This window comes from Mustela lutreola, chromosome 14 (assembly GCF_030435805.1).
Source record: "Mustela lutreola isolate mMusLut2 chromosome 14, mMusLut2.pri, whole genome shotgun sequence".
In the NCBI taxonomy this organism is placed as follows: Eukaryota; Metazoa; Chordata; class Mammalia; order Carnivora; family Mustelidae; genus Mustela; species Mustela lutreola.
This window is the reverse complement of record NC_081303.1, coordinates 21245213-21257890: the sequence shown is the minus strand read 5'-3', so window position 1 is coordinate 21257890 and position 12678 is coordinate 21245213. Positions and strand designations below refer to the sequence as shown.

The following is a 12678-nucleotide window of genomic DNA, read 5'->3' as shown; positions in this document are numbered from 1 at the left end:
TGTGTAGACATGGCTTTATTTCTGTCTGGGTCCTTATGCTATATGATTGGTCCCATTTTTTCCATCTCTGCCCCATTGCTGTACCTTGTTAATGATAGCAGCTTTATAGTAAGTTTTATATCTGGTAGGAATAATATCCTTCCTCATTCTTCTTCAAAATTATCTAGGCTCTTCTTTGCCCTTTGCTTTTTCCTATTAAATTTAAGAGCAGCTTATCGAGTTAAAGAGTGGGAAATGCTATGCAAGGAGAAAAAGTAGAATAAGGCAAGAGGGATTAAAAGTGCAGGAGGGAATCTAAGGTATTAAACATGGTGATGGAGGTAGGCCTCATTGAGAAGTAAGACTTGAGGAAAGGCTTGCAGAGATAAAGAAATTAGGCAAACAGTTTCCTGGGGAAGAGTCATACTGGAAGAAAGGACAGTCAGTACTGAGGTTCTGAGCCAGGTGTGTTTGAAGAACAAGGAGGCCAGTGAAACTGAAGCAGAGTGAACAAGGGGAATAGCACTAGGAGTTGTGGTCTTATGGGGACCACAGATGCTCCTGGGGAGTGCATATGGGGACCAGTGAGCCACTGTCAGGATATTGGCTTTTGTTCTGAATGAGATGGGAAACCATTGCAGGGTATTTTTTTTGTAGGTTTTTTTTTTTTTTTTAAGATTTTATTTATTTATTTGAGAGAGAGATCACAAGTAGGCAGAGAGAATGGGGGAAGCAGGCTCCCTGCTGAGCAGAGAGCCCAATGTGGGGCCTGATCCCAGGACCCTGAGATCATGACCTGAGCTGAAGGCAGAGGCTCAACCCACTGAGCCACCCAGGCACCCCCATTGCAGGGATTTGAATGGAGTTGTGACACAGTCTGGCTTAAAACTTAAAAGAATCCGTCAGGCACCTGTGTTGAGGACTGAAAGTGAGGCGGAAGCACCGGAGCAGGAGAGAAGTAGTGGCGCGATGGCAGGAATCCAGGCGGCAGCTGTTGCAGCTTAGACCCCTCTGCCAACGGCGTCTGCATGAGAAGCAGCTGGATTCTGGTAGTATTTTACAGGTGGGGCCAACGGGATTTCATGGTGGATTGGGTGTTGGGGTGTGAAGAAAGAGAGGCGTCAGGATGGCTCCCAGGGTTTTGGCAGGGGCACCTGGAATAAAGAATTGCTATTAACTGGGTAGGATTGTGGGAGGAGCAGTTTTAGTGAAAGATCAAAACTCCATTTTGGGCTGGCTGAGTTTGAGATGCCTATTAGACATCTAAGAGGAGATGAGTCTGGAGTTTAGGGGAGAGGTTCAGGGTGGGGATAGAGATTTGGGAGTCATCAGTATATGTCTGGTATTTAAAATGTGGAGACCAGATGAGATCATCTAGGATGTGAGTGTAAAGAGCAGTGGTCCAGGACTAAGCTCCTGGCTAAGAAAGAAATGCACACAAAGGACCTTTTTGGAGTGATGGAAATGCTCCCAAACTGGATTGAGTTAGCATGGTTGTGTGACTTTAAATTTTCCAAAAAATCACTGACCTGGACACTTAAAACATGTCAAGTTTATGGTATGTAAATTATGTCTCAATTTAACATTAGCCATTTTAAAAGTATATTTTAAAAAGGAGTCAAAGAAGGGAACTAGTAAAGAATATTTGAGAAGTGGCCAGGATTAAGGGAAAAATAACGAAGAATCATGGAATCCCAGCAAACGACTCAGTATAATCTTCATTCTTTTTGTTAGTCCTTCCTGGTAATTTTTTCTAACTAAAGTTGGGTAAGAGAAATAAAAAATTGTTTAACTTGCATTTGCTTGAATATGTTCTTAATCCGGGCTGACATCCTTGTTCTGTGAGCGTTTTTTGGAGTGAGTAAAAAACTTTGAGGTTTTGCTAGATTTTGCTAGACAGATTTCCTTCAGACTAAGAAAAAGACAGATTAATATTGAAGAAGAGTGGTAGCAAGAAGAGGTGACTTCACCCAGAAGCCTCTTGGCTAAGATGCTCTCCCACGGGTGCGGAAGGAACAGCAGAGGGTAGAGTGACCTGGGTCTGAGTCCTAGAGCCCCAGGAGAGCTCTGTCGTGGTGGCGGGCCACTTCATAAATAGAGAAGCAAAGTTGACAACAATTTAAAATGACCTTAAATGTAGCCAACTCCATGGCAATGGCTTTTCCTGTATTTATAGAGAGCCTGTGACATGTAGGTCATGCTTTGTGCCTTTGGGAACTGATATAAGAAGAGGCACTAGCAGATGCCTATCTTCTTTCTAATATAAGGGCTTGGGGAACATTATGCAAAGCAGCCCAGGGTTTTAGTCGGCGTTCCAACGGAAGCCTCCACTTTAAAGGGTGTGGCGTCTTGCAAGATGCATGAAGTCACTTCTTAGAAGTAGACTTAATAAGGGAGGATTAAAGAGAAGCAAATACAATTCTCAGGATCAGAATAACCTGTGAGCAAGCACATATTTTAATTGTTCTTTTTTTTTTTTTCTCCATGCTGAGAAATTTGTGTCAAAATCTGAGGCCCAAACTGGGAAACTCAAAAATGAACTGCATCTATTTGAACCAAAAATGTTAACAGGTGAAGAAGCAACCTTGTGGTAGGGAACCAAGTCAGTCAGAAAAATTCATGCCAACCTTCTGCATCTTTTACTAGGGAATGTGAAGGTGTTTCTTGAGGATGAACATAAAGGAGATCTAGAAAATAAAGATCTAGAGCAGGACCTGGATAAAATACCTGTGTTTTAAAAGACAGGTGTTGGGAGCATTTCATCTTCACTGCTGCATGGGTATGAAAGAGACTATTCGTTTTAGCACATTTCATCCAGGAGCCTCAACACTAGCATGGGTTACATTATTTTGGTTAGAAAAGCTTCTGTTGATTTTTCTATTAGACAACACTACAAATCACAGAATCCTTTTAAAATTAATTTGAACATATTGCCATTTCCTTTTATCTGAAGAGGACCTGCTGTCACAAGGGGTAGAGGACCTGGCCTCTCAGGTAGGGTTTGTCTGCATGGGCTGCGGGCAGGAAGGAGTGGACGGTTGAAAATGCTTCGTGGTGTTTCTAGCAGGGAGGTAGTCTTTGAAGAGAGGGGGTTCCTTTTGAAGGGTGGTGATTTATTCCTATGCGTGCGGTCCAGAGAGGGACAGTTGCACAGTGGAGGACAGGAACCCTCCCAGAGAAGTGGCTGCTTTGTTTTCCTAGGAGAGCAGTCCTTCTGGGGGCACTCAACTCCTAAGTAGATTTCTCCTCTACGCCAAGCCCCGGGGACAATAAACAAGCCCTCCTGTGGCACAGGCTGCACCTGACCATGAGTGGTTTGCCTGAGACAGTCAGCAGGATCAGGCAGCCATGTGCTCATCCATCCATTGAAAATGTGTTACTGAGTGGCGTCCAAGCGCCCAGAACAGTATTAGGAGCTACAATATAGTAACGAAGCCCAGAGAGAGGGATCCTGCCTCCATTACCTTAGTAAACTAATATATGATTGGAACTTGTGCTCAGTTTGATAAAGCAGAAGCACAGGAGTCAGTGAAAGGGCAGATGGGGTGGGGTAGGGCAGGGCGGGAACCTAGGGAGTAGCGTGGCGGTGGGTGGAGAAACAGGAAGAATAAGGCACAGTGAAGGGGCTGTGTGTCCCAGCAGTTATGGTGGCATTGTGCGATTTCCCAAGTGGTGTTGAGGCCTGCCCTGAAGGAGCAGGAGTCCAAGAGGAAGGGCCACTTTGGCAGCAGAAGCTTGACTGGGTCCTATCAGAAGGAGCATGGGGTGGGGTGTCTTGTATTTTCTTATTGTTGATTTGTCTCATATTCCTATGATACCTCAGGCCCCTGAGTCTTCTCACCCATTCTTCTTCATTTTTCACTTTTTGAATTTTTTTTTTAAAGATTTTATTTATTTATTTGACAGAGAGAGATGACAAGCAGGCAGAGAGGCAGGCAGAAAGAGAGGAGGAAGCAGGCTCCCTGCTGAGCAGAGAGCCTGATTTGGGGCTCAATCCCAGGACCCTGGGGTCATGACCTGAGCCGAAGACAGTGGCTTAACCCACTGAGCCACCCAGGCGTCCCACACTTTCTGAATTTACACATGAGAGTTCACAACCCCCCCCCACTCCATCCTCCACAGGTGGTTGTGGCAGAGCAGAGGTTTTTGTCAGGACTCCATGCCTGAGAGGCAGCTCTCCTGATGGGTGGCAGCCCCCTTATGCAGTTCTCTGAAATGCAGGGTGAGGCCATAGTTTTTCCCATATTTTATTGACAGATAAAGTGATAAAGATTAAATAGAGGTCCCAGGAGCAAACAGTGACTCAATGATAAGTGTTTCTCCAACTACGTATCCATTAGAAGTTGGTCCATTGATAAGATTCTTGTATACTATCTCAAACATAAATACTCTTCTAAACACAACTGAGAGCTTCATGAAGACCCCAGTGCATGTTCTTGGGAGGATTCCCTGCTTCTCTGCCCTCCAGGCCCCCAGAAGCATCCTCTTTCATCTCAACAGGCTCAGATGCTCGACTCGCTCTCCATTCTGAGCGAGGAGCCTATGACCTACTTCCTCCTCCCCTTTAATAAAAGGAGTATCAGACATTAGTTTCCCAAGGATTACTGAGCACTTGATTCGTTCATGCACACTTTGCTGATGATTTCTGTCATCTCCAATTTATACATATTTAGTATCATATGTTTAAGGCCAGTATCAAGCCCTAGAATGGTATCTCCTGGTTCCCCCGTTCCAACATTTAAAATCCCATAGAACATACCTCTGGGTTCACCAGCTCCTATTTTAGATGTCTTGGCTATTCTTTTATTTTTTTTTAATATTTTATTTATTTATTTGACAAAGAGAGATCACAAGTAGATGGAGAGGCAGGCAGAGATAGATAGAGGGAAGCAGGCTCCCCGCTGAGCAGAGAGCCCGATGCGGGACTCGATCCCAGGACCCCGAGACCACGACCCGAGCCGAAGGCAGCGGCCCAATCCACTGAGCCACCCAGGCACCCCTGTCTTGGCTATTCTGATGGTGCGACCAGAGTGGTTGTATCTAGATGCTGGGTATTTCTGTGTGACCAGACAAGAGTATGCCTGCGTAGTGAACAGGTCTATTCTCCACCAAACCTGGTTACTTCGTTGCTGTGAACGTTTTGCCCTTTCACTCCAGAAGAATCACGAGGAATGGTTCCTTTTCTGTTCACCATGCTAGATCTATTTCTGCTGTGTGTCAGTGGAGGTTGTTGTATAAACTTACTATAGCCTCCACCTTTGATTCTCATGCTCCTGCTACTCCCGCCCTCTACTCCATTTATTCTCTTTTCCTCTCTCAGCGAGTTACTGCGTTTGCTGAAGGATATAGAAGTCCCAGCATGGGCGGCAGTGAGGAGGTGAGACTATAAATTAGAAACACAACAGCAGAATAAAGGGAGGTGAGGACAATGTTTTCCTCTAATTAAAAAACCAAAACTTGGGCGCCTGGGTGGCTCAGTGAGTTAAGCCTCTGCCTTCAGCTCAGGTCGTGATCTCAGGGTCCTGGGATGGAGCCCCGCATTGGGCTCTCTGCTCAGCAGGAAGCCTGCTTCTCCCTCTCCCTCTCTCTCTCTGCCTATTTCTCTGCCTACTTGTGATCTCTCTCTGTCAAATAAATAAATAAATAAAATCTTTAAAAAAAAAAACTGTTTCAAGCTTTCAAAATTGATTGGATAGCCATACTTATTACTCATTATAATGATACAACTATTAGTTAGCAAAGCACCATGTCCTTTACATGTATTAAATCCTAGATTTAAGACATGCCCTTCACCTTTTTATCTCCATTTTACAGATGAGAAAACTGAGTTTAGAGAATTTATATAGCTTATCCCAGGCCTCACAGCCAATAAAAGGTGCAGCGGGTTTCAGACCCAGATGACGACGGCCGCCAAGCCCATACTGTGCCCCTTCTCTGTACTCAGATGTGGTCTGAGAGGCCCAATGGGAAGAACATGTTGCTATAAAATAAAACATATATAATAAATGCACAAAATCTGTGAAATCTGATATCATGTACAATAAATGTAGATGGAAGCACACAGATGCTTTTAATTAGTATAACTCTTATGCAGTCAAATCAAATTTTTGCTGTTTCTTTTCTCATTTTGTTAGTTTTCAAATATCTTCGATCACTGTTAAAGTGAATATTTTCCCTGACGCCTGGAAGGTCATTTCAAGGTCTTTTGCATAATAGGCATGTCGTGACAAGTCAAAGGCTTTTTTTTTCTGGTGTTGTCAGGCAGTTCCCAGTTCATCCTTTCCAAGATCAAACTTGGATAAGACAGTCACCATTCCAACCCAAATGTATTGAAGGTTTATCATGCTACTAGATTTTTACAGATTTTTACAAAAGCCTCTGCCTTCAGCTCAGGTCATGATCCCAGGGTCCTAGGATCAAGCCCTGCATCAGGCTCTCTGCTCAGCGGGGAACCTGCTTCCTCCTCTCTCTCCGCCTGCCTCTCTGCCTACTTGTGATCTCTGTCAAATAAAAGAAACCATTTTTTTAAAAATTTCACACCGTAAGAAGACTGGGAGAAGACCTTATAAAGAATTTATGCAAAACTAGATCTATCCATTGTGTGTCAACTGTACACAAATAAAAAATAAAAATCTTGACTTATTAAAAACAGAAACCAAAACCAAACTCGTCCATAAATCCGAAGCCCCTAATGCAACCTGCTGAAAAAGTTCCACTAATCTTTACATGCCAAGAGATTTCTAAGGCGCCAGTGTCCCTGGTTTTGACAGGATCCTTTCACCCTAAACTCCAGAATCTAATTAAATGAAGAACCTCGATCTGTACCTAACACGTTGTGTGGAAACTCAGCAAGCAAGGACCAATCTCTCTGCTGCTTAGAGCCAGGAATACAAACATTACCTTTACATGGAAAGTAATGGAGAGAGTGAAACCAACATCATTACTGATGGCAAGAGATGAGAAAAGGCATTTGTGGCCAAAAGACAAGGTCAAGGGAGGGGATCTGGAAGAGCCTGAGGTGAGACAAACAGACAAAACACAGTAGGAAGTGTATGCTCTGTGGCGAGTCAAGTCACGTAGAAGCCAGGCCAGAAGAATCAATCAAGGTTACCCAGAGCTGAAAATGAAGCAGTCTCATCTATAAACAGAGTTGTAGGACCAACCCTTTCCAACTTACTTATCTATAAATATATTAAATGCCCACTTTTCTTTCTGTTTCTTCAACTGTCCGTAAGTGCTTATGAGTCAGTTTGTTATCAGCTTTTTAGGTTTAATTTCTAATAAAGAATGACTATAAAGCTTCAAGAATAGTAAATCTGAAGGCCAATATGGCAGAGGGAACAAAATAGCACGACCACCTATCTAAATATTTGAGAAAACAAAAATCAAAAATATGCTATCAATAATATTTAAAATGTGAACAGTTTATAATGCATTACCTGGCATTATTCTAAGGACTTGATACTTATTAACCCACTTGATAATATAATATCTTTGTGAAAACCAATACTACCATCATCCTCATTTTACAGATGTAGAAACTGAAGCACAGGTCCTACGTAGTAATTGGGAGACCCGAGATTTGATCCCAAGCAGTCTAAGCTTGTATCTTTTTAACAACCATATTACCCTGCTCTCAAATAGACAAAATAAGCATGTAAGCAATGTGAAAGCAGAAAGAAGAAAAAAAAAAGCCACCAGACAAGGCAAGAGTCTAAGGTTATGTCATAAACTTTGAAAAGATAAGTCTTAAAAAAAAGGAAATAAAAGGAATTGAGTGTGCTACCAATCCTATTTCTAGTTACCAAAAGCAATATTGAATATTCTGAGTCAAGCAAATCCGGAAAATTCTTGCTAACACCTCTCTCCTCTCTCCCACCCCCAAAATTTAGAGTCATTTAGAGAACTGAAAGAGTGCATAGGCTTGGTTAACACTCCAGGCTTTACCATTTTCCAGGACTCCATAAAGAATCGGGGAGTGAACTAACACCTAAAAGAATCTGTCCAAGAGTAAAATGCACTCCCAACCAGTTTCACTGATCTTTAGTATAGAATACTCGGGAAAACCTCAGGTGAGAGAACAGGGCTCAGGTCTTCCGATAAAGACTGCACGTCATTCTAATCTCATTATGGAGCTCATAAACCTTCCTCTGAGTGAAGAGAAACAAATCTCAGATGAGGAGAGCAAACTAAAGTTTAATCCACATTGAAAGATAAAAATTCATAGGGCGCCTGGGGAGCTCAGTGGGGTAAGCCTCTGCCTTCGGCTCAGGTCATGATCTCAGGGTCCTGGGATCGAGCCCCGCATCGGGCTCTCTGCTCAGCAGGGAGTCTGCGTCCCCCTCTCCCTCTGCTTGCCTCTCTGCCTACTAGTGATCTCTCTCTCTCTGTCAAATAAATAAATCTTTAAAAAAATTTTTGTGACTTAGCAATGACAAACACATACACACACAGAGTTTCAAAAAAATAAAATGAGATTCAAAAATAATTTGTTAAGAAAACTACTTGAGCACCAAAACCTCACCACTGGAGTAGGAGTCTATAGACTATGACTGCTGGCACAAATCCAGAACACCACTTATTTTTATAAAACTTTATTGGAATATGTACTATCTGCGGTTGTATTTATTAGACTAGGTATTGTCTCAACAGCAGAGTTAAATAATTACAGCAGAAATCATACAGCCTACCAAGTGTCAAATATTTACCAAGGGGTCCTTTGCAGAAAAAGTTTGCCAACACCTGCATTAGAAAATTAATACATCACAAACAATCTGGCCCTTCTGTCTGGGGCCCTTCTACCCTACCTCTGGACTTCCGCCTTCTGGCTATACCCTGAAATTGAAGGCTTCCTAGTGTAAATGCCATATGAGTGGGTGGCTCACACTTCTGGCCTTCAAACCCGGCCCCTGAGAACTACCACACTATTACATGCTTTGAAAAATGTATGCTTCACACCCCCAACTTGAGCCAGGTATCTTTGATAATACACAATTGTAATATCCAACATTTGTTCAGCACTATATACTAGGTACTATTGTGCTTTCATAAAACAGGGAAAAAAATGATAATGGTGGAATACAAATAAAATAAAATGAGGTAATATTGCCTCAGTGGATAATACTCCCTATTGTATAATAATCCTCTTTTATTGACCTCTAAAAATGAGAAAATGAGGAAGCAGAAAAATTAGGCTCCAAGTTGATAACACTTTATTCTACTTCTTTAAACATGTTTTATCGGAAGCATATTTGTAGTAAACATTTTAGTGATTCATTTACCTTATTAACGTTCAGAAAAAAAAAATATCAGCTTGCAGCCCTGATTATTGAAGATTTAGAATTCTTTCAAAAAGTTGTAAGGTACAGTGAAAAATTGTATGTTACTATTTTAACCTTGGTTAGAAATAAATAGAAAGCATGTTTTATTCTCACTGGCCATTGGATTGAAATTTACAACTTTAAGGAAAATACCACACTGAACTACCTACTACTACCTCTTTATACCCCCAACTCAAGCTTTTTCAGCTCCCTGCGTGTTTCTCATTCCTGAACGGATCTTAAGTTTACCTGGTTGAAAATGATTATATAGTCTCATATAGAAGATAATTTTTGTTTAGAAACAAAATGTCTCAACATGCACATACGTCATTGTAATATTGTCACTATTTTGTATATCCTCTATGATCACTGCATTTCAATTTTTAATTGCACTCAGGCATCAAAAGTATGTCAGAATATACTCAGATGTTGCTAACTAATCAAACATTTCATCATTTATTCTTCAAATATTTATCCAACTCAAACTACGCTCTCCAGGCACTGGGCAAGAGACTAGAGACTGTAAAGAATAAGCCCTGGGATTTCTGGAATTAAAGTCACGACTGCAGATGAGCTCCTCCGAGATGGACATGTAAAACAGGCGTGGGGAAAAATATTTCTTCTCATACATGAACTCTGATCATTTGGTAGTTTCCTGAACCATTTGTGAGAATGAGAGAATGAGAGAATGAGAGAAAATTGCCAAAATCAATTAGCAGTATCTGCTACTGGGCATGTGTAATTTGGTTCATACGCTCTGTTCACAATTTTGTTTTGTAGGGAAAAAAAAAAAAGACCAAGTATGGAATACTGGATATCAATATTTATGAGAGGAGTAAACGAAAGAAAGAAAAAAACAGCAGAAAACTATTCCACAGCAATAGCAATATCATGGAAGCAACATTATAGAAGGAAGAGAGTCTACAGGAGAAAGTAGACAATAGTGTCAAATGTCAAATTCCTCTTGAAGATGGACGTTTGGCAAACTGCAATTCGTTAGTGACTTTGCTGAAAGCAGTTTCAGGAGAGTGGAGGAGTAGAAACAAGTACAGAGGCTAAAAAAATAAGGAAGTGGATGCAATCAACACTTTTCTAGAAATCTCAGATTCCTCACACTACATGCTGTTCCTTAATAAATAAAAATGCATTATCTGGTTCTGGGATGATTTCTTTATTCACAACTCTCTACTCTGAAATTGCAACATCTAGGCTGTGTTCATCTGGTATATCCAAATCTCCATGATACCATTTTTCTCTATCTGCCATACACCATCCTGGTGCTCCACTCATACACCTACTTTGCCTTTTTTGGTAATTTTTTTACTTCAGCTTTTGATAAATATCATCTTCTGTTTCAACAATATGATATATGCCATTCCTATACAATATTTACAACTCCTAGGATATCAGATTAGCTCTTTCCAAAGAAAAGAAGTTCTTTACTGAAGTCCAATAATGAGTTTTGGTTCTCCAATATCTGATTTATTAATCAACGTTTATGTTTTTAAAAATCCTTTTAGAATATATATAAATCCTAGGGGCGCCTGGGTGGCTCAGTGGGTTAAAGCTTCTGCCTTTGGCTCAGGTCATGATCCCAGGGTCGTGGGATCGAGCCCCACATCAGGCTCTCTGCTCAGCAGGGAGCCTGCTTCCTCCTCTCTCTCTCTCTGCCTGCCTCTCTGCCTACTTGTAATCTCTGCCTGTCAAATAAATTTTTAAAAAAAATCTTTAAAAAAAGAATATATATAAATCCTGAATTTGGCTCAGTAACTGCTATGTAATTAATTCAGTAAGGAATACTTGAAGTCATACTGCAATGCATAAGGAGAAATAAACATGATTTTTCGATGTGAATATTCACTAAAATTAGGCACAATTTTGCACACAATTTATGAGTTGCAATTGCCAAACACGCAATAGGATGAGTACAGCCAAATCCAACAGCATATCCTATGGCCAATTTGCCACACCTCAGTGGTGAGAATCTCGAAATACCAGTGTTTCCACTCACACATCAAGGCTTGTTCTAGAGAAAAGACTGAACATGATGTTTCAGATTAATCTAATTTTCCCACACTTTAATACATCTGAAGAAAAAAATTAAATCAGGAGTCAGAGAAATTGAAAGAAGCTGAGTTGGGTAGAAATACAAACCATCAACAGAGAGCTCAGAGTTATGATCTAGTCTATACTCCGAAGCTGACGAAAATGACTGACTTGCCTGGATCATAGTTTTCATATGTGAAAACTGAGGGAGTGGAATTAGATTACCTCTAAGGTTCTCTCCTGTTCTGATACCCTAGGCCACTATGAGTCTACAATGATAGAAAAAGCAGAGTAGGGGGCGCCTGGGTGGCTCAGTGGGTTAAAGCCTCTGCCTTCGGCTCAGGTCATGATCTCAGGGTCCTGGGATTGAGCCCCACATCGGACTCTCTGCTCAGCCGGGAGCCTGCTTCCTCTCTCTCTGCCTGCCTCTCTACCTACTTGTGATCTCTTTCAAATAAATAAATAACAACAACAACAACAAAAAGCAGAGTAAGATACCAAGAGAAATAACAACACAGAACATCAACCTCAAACTCCAGCAGCAGGACATGAGCCCATGTTTTAAAGATTAGGTTGGTACTTAGGACATTTAGGAAAACTGCATGTAAGTTCACTCAGAAACAAGTACTGGTCAGTCTGTGGGGCCTTTCTTAAGCTGCAGGGCTATTACGAAGGTAAGCTATGGTCAGCTGAAATGTGTACAATCAAATCATCCTTGTAAAGTAAGGAAGAAGGAAATGCCAGTCCATTGCATCATGAGTCATTAAGTGAGTCACTTAAGCTATGTCAATAGCTTGTGTAACAAGAAAAAGAAATCCGTTGTTAAATATTAGGGTAAGACTTGTGCCACATAGTTTAAAAGTCAAGAAGGCAACTTTGTTGTGGCACATGCAAACTACGAGCTCTTTACTTCATGATTATACCTTATCACATTAAAAATATTTTTTCCCTTCATTTTTATGTCTGGTATATAGTAAGTCTTCTTTGGTGGGCAATTCATAAACCTACAGCAGTCTAAAACAGTCTGATAAAAAGTTCCATTCTATCAAGCCAGTCATTATTCATTCCCTACCTGAATGTTAAAAGAAATCTTTTAACCTCATTCTCAAAGACCAGTATAAAAAGGTTAATCATTTGACAGATGTAAGGTCAAACCACTTGATGTTTCTAGAATCACCAAGTGAAATCCAATTCTGAACAGATATATCAAGTTGCAGTTGCTTTGACCAAAATGTTGGAAGAGTACCTCACCATATTTGCCGTTTAAGTAATAATCACTATTTGGTTTTTACTATGTTTCAATTGCACCAAGCATTGCACATAAATTATCTCA

General features: G+C 41.0%; 1 protein-coding gene across 1 annotated transcript in view; it reads right to left on the bottom strand.

The window, feature by feature from the left end:
* Positions 1–741: 741 nt before the first annotated feature.
* LOC131814446 (uncharacterized) overlaps positions 742–12678 on the bottom strand; it is a 68731-nt gene continuing 56794 nt past the window's right edge. Inside the window, exon 5 of the mRNA XM_059145387.1 lies at positions 742–1133. The gene's annotated coding sequence lies outside the window, so the exon portion shown is untranslated. The remainder of the gene's footprint in view (positions 1134–12678) is intronic.